Source organism: Octodon degus, unplaced genomic scaffold (genome assembly GCF_000260255.1).
Source record: "Octodon degus isolate 3935 unplaced genomic scaffold, OctDeg1.0 scaffold00008, whole genome shotgun sequence".
Classification (NCBI taxonomy): Eukaryota; Metazoa; Chordata; class Mammalia; order Rodentia; family Octodontidae; genus Octodon; species Octodon degus.
The window spans coordinates 1,234,152-1,248,658 of NW_004524584.1; positions in this window are offsets into that span (position 1 = coordinate 1,234,152).

A 14,507-nucleotide genomic window follows, 5' to 3' on the forward strand; every position below is an offset into this window, starting at 1 on the left:
CTGTCTTCGTAGCTGTGTCCCCACCTGATTGTGCCCTGTAAAGGAAAAGGCTATGTCAAAATCAGTTCTGCACTTCTCAGTGTCCAAAGTGCCGTAGGGCAGGCATCAAGCAGCTACCCAAGACCTGGCATCCTCTCACCTTCCCCTCACCTGCCTGAGCACCTTTTAAGGTCTTTTCTTCCCCTCTGGAAACACATACCTAGATGTTCACTCTTAGATTTTAAATCTAAAACAGGATAGATTGAGAATGACTGGGGCCTATTTGTCCTGGCGGCCACATCTTACCTGGCTTCCTATACAAAGTCCAATGATTTCCTGGTTCCCCTCAAAAATTGTGAGCCCTTGAGAAACCTTCCTGTGATTTTCCTTACTGCTAACATTTTCTATGATCTGCACTGGTAGATAACTTTAAAAAGGAAGGAAATTCAAGAAAGAAAGGGAGGAGGGAGGTAAGAGGGAAAGAGAGAGGGAAACTAACGAGTAGGTAAGTGAAAAAAAGAGCACAGCCTTCCTAGAAAGCCTCCCACCAGCTGGGAGGAAGTGGATAATGGAATGGTCACCATGATCAGTAACACTGTCTTTCTAGAACAACCAGGCCAAGCCCAGACATTCACATCTGTGTTAGCACTGAGCCAGTCATGAAAAGGATGTCAGGAAATCCTCTTAGCTCTCACAAGTTTCTTCAGACTTCTGTGTCCTCTTCTGTGAGAATAATGAGTAACAGACACCCCCTCGCTCCTGCTAAGAGAGACAGGAAGGTTGAGACCCCCAACCTCAGGCTGTTCGCAGGCACCTGGGACAGTTCCCATATCCAGGAGACACAGCAGTTCTCTAGTGCCAGGACCAGAAAGCAGGGAAGGGATTAAGATAACTGAGTCACAAATATGCCAGGGCTCAAGTCCCCAAAATGCCAAGAGTACAAGGAGCATCTCTCTGGAGAGCCTGGTAAAGGCGCTGTCTGCTGGGCCCATCTGGACTGTGCATCAAGATCTGGATAGGGAAGGCCCAGGAATCTGAGTTCTAACACCCAAGACTCTGAAGTGAGTGGGATCTCTTTGGCAGTCACTAAGCATTAAGAGAAGGAAGGAGAAAGCAAGTGGGTGTAGCAAGACAGCTGGCCACTGACTGCAGAGCTTGGAGAAGGAAATGCATGTCCTTGACACCTTCAGGACAGATAGAGGACCTCAGGTGTCTCTTACATTGTGCTGCTGTCATTCTGGTTGTCCAAAATATCTCATCACCTCAAGAAAAATACCTGTCTTCTCACTTGGCCTTTGAGCCTCTGTGGCTTGTTGCCTGTTTTTCCCCTGTCTGTGCTCTGGCTGTTCATCTGTGGAGCCTCCCCTGAATAAGTTGAGGTCTTCCCCATTCTGTAACAAATCACAGCTCCCCCACCTCCCAACCTTCCTTTATGCCAGGGCTCTGATCTGAAATTGCATTCCCTCCTCCATTCACCTCCCTGAACACCATTCCTGGGGACCCTCTCAAGTTCCGCATCCCTCAGCAGCCCCCACTCCCCACTCTGGCCCACAGGATCATTCCTCTGATCCCACAGCTCATGTTGGAGAGACATGAGATGACCTAGGTTGACCAAGGATCCTCTGTTTTCCCCCAAATCAGGGAATATCAGACACTCAACAAGGACAAATCCATTTGTTACCTGACCTGGAATGACTGGTGGTTGGGGGTCAGGGTGTCCAGAGTAACTATGAGCTGAACTCTCAAGGTCTTAGCTTGTTGGGTTTAAGAGATTAAGATGACTGAGTCAAAGATGCCAGGGCTCAAGTCCCCAAAATGCCAGGAGTATAAGGAGTTTAATCCCAGTGACTTATTGGGTTTCCCAACACAAACACAAACCTGACCAACCAGGTTCTTGTCCTCCAATCAACCCATCTTCCCTCAGGCCCACTCTCTGCTCCTGTTTTCTCTCTGCTGTGACGCCTCTTGCCCTTCTAACATCATATCACATCCAGTGTGGTTGTCCAGTTCAAAAGGCCCAAATATAATGGTTCCCTTGTTTCCTCAGGTGAAGGCAGAAATAACTCACAAGCCTGAGTTCAACAAAGATGGTGTCCTATCGCACATCTCCAGTGAGGTAACCTAAATAGATGACCCTGCAGTATAATAATAACAGAAATGAACATGGACTTCGGAATCACACCAAAATGGCTTGGATCATGGTTATTACTTAACAAATGTCTGTCTCATACTTTCCAGATTGTGTTTATATTCATATACCACAATCTAGAATTAGTATGTTCATATATTTACTTGTAATTTCTTTTTTTTTTTTTTTTTTTTTTTTTTTTTCAGAACCCGGGCTTGAACTCAGGCCCTTGCGCTTGCCAGGGAAGCGTTTATTCCACTAGGCCATCTCCCTGGCCCTCAGATTGTGTTTATAAAGGAGGACTGTAGTCTACCACAGACCTCAGGTATTTTGCTGCATCACTAACAGTTCCTAATAGTGTCTTCCACAGAAAAGCTCTATGATGATATAAACATGGAAAGAATGCTGAGTTGGGAGAGTGGCAATGCTGTGGATACAGGGGAGTGAGTGGACAGGAGAACGGGTAGGTGGCTGGGAGCCAGTCTGTGGAGCTGTGTTGTTACGTGATGAGAAAGGGCATGTGCTTTCATCCCTCTGTATGCACATGTCCAAGTTTTATAGCACAATGTGTTGAAGAGACTGTACATTTCGCAGTGCGTATTCTTGGCACCTGCGTTGGAGGTCAGGCGACTATAGATGCGTGGATTCACTTCTGGACTCTCTCGGTCTGGGAGTCTGTCTTTATGGCATGATATTTTGACTATTACAACTTTGCAGTGTACATTGAAGTCAGATGGCATAATGCCTCCTGCTTTCTTTTCCCATTCAGGAAGATTTCAGCAATTTATTAGATTTTTGGCTTTTGCTTTGTTTCCATGCAAACGTTAGGATTTCTTGCTATTCTCTGAAGACTGTCATTGGTATTTTGATAAGGACTACACTAAATCTATAGATCATGTTGAGTGCTGTGGACATTTTAACAAAATTTGTCCTTCTAATTCATGAAAAGGGGACATCTTTCAATTGTATGAGTGTATCCTCTTTAATTTCTCTCATCACTCTTACAGGTTGGATCGTGGATATCATTCTCATTTTTATTAAATTTATTCATAGCTATTTTTTAACTATTATGAATTGGGCCTTGATTGCCTTTTTCCTGTTGGCATACATAAATGTTACTAATTTTTGTATGTTGATTTTATCTTGCAACTTCACTAAATTCATTCATTAATTCTAATAGTATTTTGGTGTAGTCTTTGGAATTTTCTATGTGTAAGATCATGTCATCTGCAGATAGTGATGGTTTGACAGCCTCCTTCCCAGTTTGGATGCCCTTTATTTCTATCGCTTACCCAATTTCTCTGGCTGCAGATTTCCAATACTCTATTAGATCAAATGGGTAAAAGCAGGCATATTTATCTATTTGAGATCAGACCTTTCACCTTTTCCCATTCCAGTGTGGCATCAGCTTTGGTCTTGTTACGTAAGGCCCTCATCGCATTGGGGTATAGTCCTCCTATGCCTAATTTGCTCAGAGGTTTTATTATGACGTAATGGTGAATTTCATGAAGTGTCTTTTTTTGCATCTGTTGAGATGATTAGATGAAGTTTTGATCATTTGTTCTGTCAATATTGTGGATCATATTTGTTGATTTGCATCCTTGAGAGGGATCCCATGTGATCGTGAACAATAATCTTTTTAGTATGCTGTTGGATTCAGTGTGCTGCTATATGGTTGGGGGCTTTTCCCTCTAGGATACTGGCCTGTAGCTATCTGTTGTTATTGTGGTCTTGCCTGGTGCCAGTATTAAGGAAATACTAGTCTCATAGAATGAATTTGGAAGAATTCTCTTCACTTTTTTGCAATAATTTAAGCGGAATTAGTATTAGTTATTCTTTAAGTGTTTTGTATAATTCAATGAAGGCATATAGTGTTGGGACTTCCCTTGATGGGTAACTTTATTACTGATTCAACCTCACTGTTATTGAGCTGTTGAAGAATTCTGTTTCTTCACGGTGCAATCTTGGTAAGGTGCATGTGCTCAGGAATCTGTCCCTTTCTTCTAGGTTAACAAATGTATTGGCATATCGTTGTTCATAATGCTCTTGAGTAATCCTTTGTGTTTCTGTAGTGTCCACTACAGTGTGCCCTTCTGCATCTCTCAATTTGAGTCTTCTTTCTTTTTCCATAGTCTAAGGGTTTCTCAATTTTCTCTTTTGAAAAAGCCAGCTCTTCATTTCATTAAAATTGTATGTGGTAGGGGCCGGGGAGATGGCTCAGTAGAGTAAGCATTTGGCTGGCAAGGGCAAGGACAAGGGTTCAATCCCTGGTTCCACCATAAAAAATAAAAAATAAAATAAAATTATGTGTGGCTTTTTACAGGAGTGTATATATTTCACTTATTTTTTTCTGTAATCTTTATTATTCCTTTCCTTTTATTTATTTAATCCATTTACTTTTATTATTTATTTATTTTGGTACCAGGAGTTGAACTCAGGACCTTGTGCTTGCCAGGCAGGTGCTTATGCTACTGAGTTATCTCCCCTGGCCTCCTTTCCTTTCAATTTGGCATTTAATGTGTGCTTATTTTCTGTGCATTTAGCTGCAAAGGTGAGTTTTTTATTTAAGATCTCTCTGCTTTTTTAAAGTACATATTCACTATTTCCCTTCACTGCTGATTTTGTTCTCATAGGTTTTGACATGCTGTGTTTTTACTTTCATTTATTTGAGGAAAAATTTTAAATTTTGTTCTTAATTTTTTTCCATGATACATTGTACATTGAGGAATAAGTTGTTCAATTTCCATGTATTTGTATAGTGACAGTTTTTGTTATTAATTTCTAATTTTATTTCACTGTGTTCAGAGAAGGTACTTAAAATTATTTCAATTATCTAAAAATTACTTGTGGCCTACAGTATGATCCATCCTGGTGAATGTTCCATGTGCTTTTTGTTGTTGTTACTTGCTTAGTCCGCCCTGGGGGCGGGGCTAGTGCAGTGTGTGGTGCTGGGGATGCAACGGCCCCTTAGGCGCTTGCCTCAGCTTGCCAATCAGGCTCTTTAGAGCGCTGAGCTATCTCGCCAGCCCTGCTGCACATGCTTTGGAGAAGAATGTGTATTCTGAAGGTCATGGATGGAAGATTCTATAGATATCTGTTCAGTCCCTTTGATCTAGGGTAAGTTGCAGATGCTGTTTCTTTGTTGATTTTCTGTCCGGATGACCTGTCCAATGTACTGGGGTCCACCCCTCCTTTTTACATCTATTAATATTTGGTATATATATCTGGGTGTTCCAATACAGGATTCATACATATTTAGTCATTATTTCCTCTTGCTGTATTAATGACTTTATCATTATATAATTAATATCACTATTTCTTATGACTGCTTTTGATTTAAAGTGTGGGGTTTTTTTCTTTTTTAAAATTTATTTATTTATTTATTTTAGTACAGGGTCTTACAGGGCCTCACTACACAAATCATCCTCCTGTTTTGAGCATCCCCAATGCTGGGATTATAAGCATGTGCCACCATGCCCAGTCTCAGTTGCTGGCTCAGTGCACCTGGGGGTGGGGCTGGCATGGCATGTGGTGCCAGTGATCGAACCCCAGTTCCTGTGCCTGCCTAAGCAGGCGCTTTAGTCTGCTGAGCTATCTGGTCAACCCAAGTACGTTTTTTTTTTGTTTTTTTTTTTTTTTTTTTTTTTTTCTAATGTAAGTATGGCTACTTCTTTCTTTTAGATTTCCTTTGCATGGAATATCTTATCTCATCCCTTTATTCTCAGTATATATGCATCTGTAGAGGTGAAGTGAGATTCTCATAAACAAAGCATAGCTTAGCTTTTTTTTTTTTAATTCAAGCACTCTAAGTCTTGTAATTGAAGAATTTAATACATTCACATATAAGGTAATTATTGATGAAAGTGTCTAACTGCTACCATTTTATCACTTGTTTTCCATTTTTACTTTTTCTGTCTCTCTCTCTCTTTCTCTCCTTTCCCATCCCTCCCTCTTCCCCTCTTTTCCCCTTTCCTCCATCCTCCTTTTATATTTAAGTGATTTTCCCTAATATTGTATTGTGGCTCTTTTATTATTTCCATGTGTGTGCACATGTGTGCGTGCCTACAGTGGTCCCTCGCTTATCACAGAGGTTACACTCCAAACACCCCTGTGGTAAGTGAAAATCAGCGAAGTAGCAACATTTTATATATATGTATACTTAAGGTTTTATAAACCCTTCCCACACTCTTATAAACCTTTCCCGCACTTTCAGAAACACTTTTAATGTTCTCAACCATTTTCTAAACTCATAAACCTACTCAATTTTAACAACATACATATACTGTACAGTACAATATGTATTTATCTGCTAAAGAAGTACATACTATAAACAGTGTATTTTATTTTGACTTAATATTCTTTTAACATGTTAGAATGAACATTTTTGATATATTTTATATATTTTAAGTTTTTAGACAAGAATCATTAAAACCATAAATACGATGCATATAAATAGGTATACAGTACTATATACACTAACGCAAAATCCTGTGATGTAGCAAAAACTCCACAATAAATAATTTAGATTAATGTGTTTTGAAAACCTGCAAAACAGTGAGTCTGTGAAAGTCAAACCATGGAATAGTGAGGGCCTACTATACCATACATTTTTTTCTTTATGATTACTATACTCACAAAAAAATCTTTTGGTTATAATAACCTGTGTTGAAATGACAACAACTTCAGACTTATTTTAAAGACAGGAAAAGAAACAAAATAGAGACTAAAGGTACTAATGAAATCCCAAACTGGTACTTCACTCCTCCCTATACTCCAATGTGCCATTTTATATCTTCCTATATTGTCTATATCTTAATATATTCATGTAGTTATTATTTTAATTATTTTGACTTCCATACTAATGTGCAGTGTTTTCACATCATCTCTACCATTTGTTCAGTTGCCCTTACTAGGAACTTGATACCTTCTGATGTTTTCCTTTTACTCTTCAGCATCTCTTTCAGCTTGAAGAACACTCTTCAGCATTTCTAGTCTTGTTTCTCTTGGTAATAAATTCCTCTCAGCTTTTGTTTGTCTGGGAATATCTCTAGACCTTCTCCATTTCTGTTAGATAGCTTTGCTAGGTACATTATTGTTGGTTAAGAGTTGGGTTCCTTCTGCACTGTCAATACTTCATCCCACTTCCTGCTGACCTATAACATTTCTGCTAAAAAGTCTGCTGTCAAGTTAACTGGAGCACACCTACTTGTTGTTTCTTTTCTCTTGCTGCTTTGAGAATCCTCTTTGTTTTTAACGTTTGAGAGTTTGATAATATAAACTATACTTGGGATAAACTTGGTTGAGTTGAAACTGATTTTACCTTGTACCTGTATATGTGCATCCTTCTCTAGGGTTGGGAAATTTTCTATTATCTCTTTGAATAAAATTTTTTATCCTTTTGGCTTTTTAAGTACTACTTAAACAATAATATCCCAAATATTTGTTTTCAGTGATGTGTCAAAATTTCCACATGCTTTAATCATTCCATTTCATTACTTTTTCTTTTAACTCCTCTATATAGTTTCAAGTATGCCTTTTAGCCCACTCATTTTTTGTCTTTTTGTCTACCACTAATACTTCCTACTGTAGGAGCCCATTGGTCTCTCAGTGTGATCTACTGTACCTGGGGAGAAATGGCGGCAGGAATGAGCAAAAGATAGACAAGAAGACAAGAGCTGGGTCCCATGGTGGCCCATCTGCCTGGTTGGCGAGATGGTCCCCCCCAAACAGCAGTAGGAGCATGTATTTATACCTTTGCCGAGTATCACATGACACAAGGTTGCCTAGTGAATAATAGCTGGCATTACCTAGTCAGGATGCTTATCTCAGGACTGAGGTAGTTTGACTGTTTTAGTCACTGAGGCCTAGTCCCGCTTTCACACATTTGACCAATTTCCAGCTTCCTTGGCTCCCAAAATCCTACCGTGTTTATAATTTTAGTTAGTGTACTTTTTAGCTCAAGGACTTCTATTTCTTTTTAAAAATAATTTCAATCCCTGTTAAGTTTCTGAATTGTTTCTGTGTTCTCTTGCAACGTCATAGGGATCTTTAAAACTCCTTGAGTTTCCTTAAAATAACTATTTTGAGTTCTCTAAGACTGAACATATTTTAGCTGCCATGTGGTCAATTGCTGGTGCCTAATTTTGTCCAATACATGAGGTCATGCTTGCTGCAGTATGACATCATCTGTGCATTCAAGGATGGGGTACTTATGCCAGCTTTGTGCCTGTCCTGACAGAAGTTCTAAGCAGACTGTTATTTATTTATGTATGTTTTATTTATTTAATTTATTTATCTTTTCTGTGATCATTTCTGCTGTTTCAACACTAGATAGAGCATTAAATCCAGGTTTTGCCACGTCTGTCGTTGGTGTGTTGTCACTGTTTCAGCACTAGAGGGCACCCAAGCTCAACTTTGCCCTAAATCCACATACTGAGAAAGAGCTGGTGGAGTGCCAAAAAAAGGTTTTCCATCTCTGCAAGCTTCCCCCTGGTAGTAGGATGTGTCCCAGACGTCTTATTCACAGTCACCAGTCTGTGATCAAGCGCTAGGATTCTGCCCAACTATAGCCCTTACCAAGGTATTGAACACAGGCCCTCTGTTCCCCCATGTGGACAAATACTCCCTGCATTTTGTTGCATATAATTAGGGAGGAGACAAAATGAGCAGTCCCATGGCTACCAAGGCCATAGCTCACAAGAAATGACAAAGCAAAGGGCCAGGAACAAACTCCATGTGATCGTTGTGTGTCTGCTGCTATCCAGTCTTTGTGCCACATATTGCTATAACCAGTCATGATGCCTCTGGCTAGAATAAAAGTCCAGCTGGAGCCCCATGTCTCAGCCCCACACCAGGGTGAGGTCAGAATCTGCCTATAGGCACTGTCCAGGGCAGAGGAGCCATTGAGAACTTCCCAGCGTTGCATTTCACCAGAGCACTAGGTGCCACTCAGTGCTGTGCTCACTTCCCTACCCTACCACTGCCTCCCCACCGGGAACACACAGCAGGTGGACTGTTTCTCTGTGCTGTGCTGCAGAGGGTTGGGAGGAGCATTATTAAGGCTGTCCCCGGGTCACCTGGCTCATGCAGGTCCAGAGGTCAGTCACTGGGTACTGCCTGGTACTGGGCTTTAAGTCTAAGGCGTGGACTTCACTTTCTCCTCTTCTCCTAATGGAAGGTGTCTTTTTCTCTCCATTGCATTGCTTAGAGTTTAGGGAGGAGTGACATGGGAAACTCCTTTCTTACCGTTTTAAATGTGTCTTTTCTTATGCTAAAGCCAGGAATGTAGTCTCTGATTTCCCTAGCTCTTAAGAAGGTAGTTGGCTATGTGACTAGCTGTTCGCATTGCTCTTTATGATGTGCTATCTTTCTGTAGCCTGGAGAAATTACTATGCCTAAAACTTTTTTTTTCAGTACTGGGAATCGAACTCAGGATCTTGTACTTGCTAGGCAGGCTTTTATGCCACTGAGCTATCTCCCTGGCCCACTTAAAACTTTTAGTCTCCTCTCTATTTCCTATAGGATAGAGTCTAAGTAACTATTCCTCCCTGTAAGGTTCTCCATAGCCTGATATGACATCATCTGTCTTTCCCACTCTGCAACATTTTCCCCAGGGTGTCGCTGTACCATCTCTCCTGCCTCCCACTACTTTCCATTGTCTATGCTGAGCATGTTTGATTATTCTATTTTCTCTAGAGATGCCAGGCTTCCTGAACCCCATGTTTTGCATGTGCTGATCTCTTGGGAGAACCCACTTCACCCTCAGGCAAAGGCCTACTGCTCCAAAATGGTGTTCCTTTAACAACTTGAGTTTGCAGACCAAAAATTAGTAAGAAGAAGGGCTACAAGGACAGCCAATATTTTGGCCCTAACCATTCAAGGTCAGTGAGGACTCAGGACATAAGCTAACCTGTACTGTAACATCCTGTAACTCAGTGGTGTCTCAAATTTTCTGATCAAGGAAATTATGGGGCCACAGAGGAAAGTGATCGATGATGTAGAGTGTGCCTAAGGAGAGTCACATGGAGAGAAAACATTCTCTCAGGCTTTCACAGAGAGCAAATTAGTGAAGCAACGGCCATGACTCATCTACATGGCGGACACTGACAAAGGATCTACAAACTACAGTACAGGGTTTCAGGGTAAATCCTGAGGGGATTTGACTGATCTTGTCAGATACAGAAATTACATTTCTTGTTATATAGGTCTTGCTGTATCTTAGTCTTAACCATCCAGCAGAAAAGTATAAAAATGAGGTATAAAAAGTAAAGCCATATTAATATGCTGAGCTGTAAAAGGCTCAAGTCAACGACTTCTGCCATTGCCAGTCCTATGGATAGCCCACTACTATTATTGAGTATTAAACTATATTATATTATTTTGCTGAATTCAAGCACCTACAATATTTAAATGGCAATGAAATATCATCTTTGACAAAACTAAACAAGAAAAAGGGATAAAATGGAGGACTATTTTGTGTCTGTTTATACAAAATAGGATAGATATACAGCTACTTTCTCTTAATTCTGTGAGAAGAAAGATTTGTACTAATCATGTTTGGACAGGATATCATGTCTGTATCTTGTGCTATGAATAACTACTATGAAGACAACAATATGCAGTATATTAATTATTGTAACTGTCCTACTAACCTGTTTTGAAACTGTCTCACTGCTATTTTTTTCTCAATAAAATTAATTTTTAAAAATGTTGTTCCTATGCTCAAACACCATCTTGACCTTGAAATACATTGTACAATTCTCATTCTGTTTTATTCCTGTCTTGCAGGGGGTTTTGGTTTCCTTAGGGTTGTCTTACTCACGTTATTGTCCTCAGCATTTAACCTAGCTTCAGGAATCTAGAAGGAGGTCAATAAGGGTTTGCTAAAAGAATCCTTAAGCTGACACTTTGACAGCTCCACTTCTTTTCTTAATCGTTCTCATTGAGCTCATGTTACTGTGTGTCCTACTCCTAACCTGATGATGTGAAGAACAGGGAAGGCATTTAAGAAAGTCACTGGCCACAGAGCATTGACAGTCTTTGTTGAGGGAGCCAAGGCAGGTGTGGACAAGCACCCACTCATAAGAAAGATCTCTCTTCATTGAGTGCAGCACAAGACACATGACTATATAATCTCAGGACACTCAGAATTCACATAAAAGCTCACGATGGCAATGGAACATGGTGACCTTGATGAATGGAGAAGAAGCGGGACAGCATTTGGTTCAGAGATCTACAGTAATATGGCTTAGCTGTGAGGACAAAGGAGACAAAGCCATCAGCCCAAGATGAGAAATAGATGTAGGAAAATATGTTCAAAGGGCCTGAGTTCAATCCCCGGTTACACCAAAAAAAAAAAAAAGAAAGAAAATATGTTCAGGCCAGATGATCAAAGGCCTCCAGTGACATGGAAGAGAAGGAGACATATGCACTGGACTCCTCAGAGCTGCTCCACAAGGATGATGGCTCAGAGACATGATGTGAATTACCCAAAATCATGAAGCTAGGAGATGGTGACCTGATACTCAAAACCAATCTCATTTTAAAACTCTGTTCATCTGATTGCTCTCTACAATCCAGAAGAAGGGGGCGGGGCAGAGCCCAAGAAAAGTTCACAGATGAGAACAGTCCTATTAAAAATTATGCTTTTTGGATTAAGCTCTTTTTTCTTGAATCAATGAGCTCCTGGCCTGGTTCTTCTCTTTCAGTATGTCCATGCACTCTCTACAACCTCTGAGGAGACAAAGCATACACCGGAGCTTGATGCTGGAGATCTCGGTCTACCCCCCCCAATAGACCAGCTCCCCTGAGTCCCAGGTCAGCATGAGCCCCGATCTGTATTCAGTCATGAGGGGGGCCTTAGAGGGCTCCGTCGCATGCTTTTCACTTCTTGGAAATCAATGTGTGTTTGACCAGCTGCTACTCTTTCATCTCTTCATTGTATAGTTCTGCTCCAAGAATGTAAAAACATTGCTTTGGCAAGATTTGTTCTTTATAAATCTGGCCAAAGCCTCACTAAGGTACATTAATCTTTAACTGTTTAAAGATTTCTCCACTTGAACTATATGCTCTGCGCTTTCACTTCACATGGGGATTCGAGTCCTACTTCCATATTGATGATGATGTGGAAAACTCTAGGATTTCCTTCTGTAGCTGATTTATCAGATCCAGCAGGTCATGTACTGTGTGGCTTTTTGCCTCATTCACAAAACAGTACATGGTTAAGACCTTGGACTTTGGGATCAGTTAGAGCCAGACACAATTTCAGTCTCCAGCCCCAGTGCTCCACCCATGTGACACAGTCATAAAACCTCTGCAAATTGCATTCTCTTCTGAAAACAAAGACATAATAGTCTTGACTTACCCAGGATTCCGTAATCAACAAAAACGCTATGTGGTCATGATAGTTACATATGCAGCATCTTAAACTTTGTGCAAGGACTTTAGTCTCTTCCCCAAATCCCAGCTGTCATACTTTCTCCGTCTCCCCTCTTCTTACAAGAGATGTGATCTGTTCTTTCTCTGCCCACCAAATCAGCGTAATGGGCCTTCCTTACAACCCTGATGCCCTTAGTAAGAAAATACAAGGTGAAATACATACAAGTGATCTTCCATAAACGGCTGAAGGTGGGGAAAGCTATGAATACATGTAATTACTATCTCTTTCAAATGTACTATTGGCCAAAACCGCATTTTAATAGTATCATCAAAGAGAAAACATGAAATTTATAAATGTTCTGATATCTAAAATGTTCAAGGCCCAAGTACACCAAGTAGTTAAGAAAGACTGATTAAGCGAAAAAAACAAAAGGAAAATATTGGCCCATCGGGTTTAATGGGCCTGTGGAAAACAAGTCTTCCTACGCCTTTCATCTAAGTCTAATTTGACCGTGGCTACTCTAACTGCCCAGCTTCTCAGCTAGCCTGCATCCTCTTCCTTTTGTCCTTTTATGGGCCTGTGTGAGGGGTGAGAGGCTAGCTGGCCAACACCAGTAGACAGAATAATTATCAGAATAATTATATTGACCCCTTTCTCACCTTTCAGTGTCTCTAGTATAACCTAATTATCCTTGGCATCTCACTTAAAAATTCCTTTAGTAATTGCTTCTGACCAAAAAGCTTTCCTGCATCATTGTCATAAGCCAGGAAGGCATGGATTCAGGCTCCGCGATAGTCCATCTGCCATATCTCTCAATGGATGAAATCACCACTCAGATACTGAACTGAGATGGACATTCAAAGGCTGACTGCTTCTGATTTTCTGCCAGCTATGATACTGCAGATGAGATGCTGTCTCTCAGCTGACCCTATACCATCTTTTTAGGCATCCATCACTGTTTAAAATCCCCAAAGTTGATAGGTTTCCATAAGATCTCCATGCCATCCTCATGTGTCCTGACCAGCAGTTGGGCAAACCTCACTCTACCCTACAAGTATTCCTACCCCACAGAAATCACAGATTCCAGGATACCCATGTTTCATTCTCCAGGAGTTATTTCCTATGAAAATGAGTAGATATCTACAGATAGCAAGATTAGAAAGTTGGGACCCAGGTATCTTGGCTAAAGGATGTTAGACTTAGGAAGCAGACTGGGGTAAAATAGGAGTTCTTGTCACCAAGACCACCCTGACCAACAGTAGCTGCCTCATCAAGTGACCTGTTTCTAATCCCCAAGACATGGTGTTCTCGCTGGGCAGGATCCTTGCCAGCTGCCACCTGTTTTACCACACTTTCCAAAGTTCCCTGGTCATTTGTGACAACACAGGGAGTTCTACTACTCCAGCCTGTGGCTGAAATTTTAGGAAGGCATTTGAAAAATGACCCCTTCTCTGTAACAAGGCCCTGGTCAGTAAGAACCTGCTAAGATGACAGACAGATACGGTTGCCCACTGAACTCCCAGATCTAGGAGGCCTGGTACTCTGCTGAGCCCTCAGCCTGCTACAACACGCTGGCAGTGGGTAATACTGATCAGATATTCATATGACGTAACACCCAGGAAAAGGACAATGGGTGGAATTTATAGATACAATTTAAACAAATCCAGGATTAATATTTGTGTTCAGTAGTTCTGTAAGATTATCATGGTCACTCATAGGTACAGAGGGAAGCAACTGAGGCTTTTATAATTTAGACTGCATAAGAAATTGACTACTAGCTCTTGATACCAAAACCCTCATCAGATTTAAATGTAAAATACCTCAAGATACCTTTTGTCACTTAGCAAAAATTTAAGCATTTGATCATATAATGTGTTGGAATGGGTGTCAGGAAGCAGATACACTGCTGGTAGGAAGGCAAATGATAGAATCCTTTGGAAACAAAGTCAGAACACACAGCAGAAGTGTGTTAGGTTTTTACCCTTTACATGGTGGTCTGACTTATAGGAATCTATTCCCAAG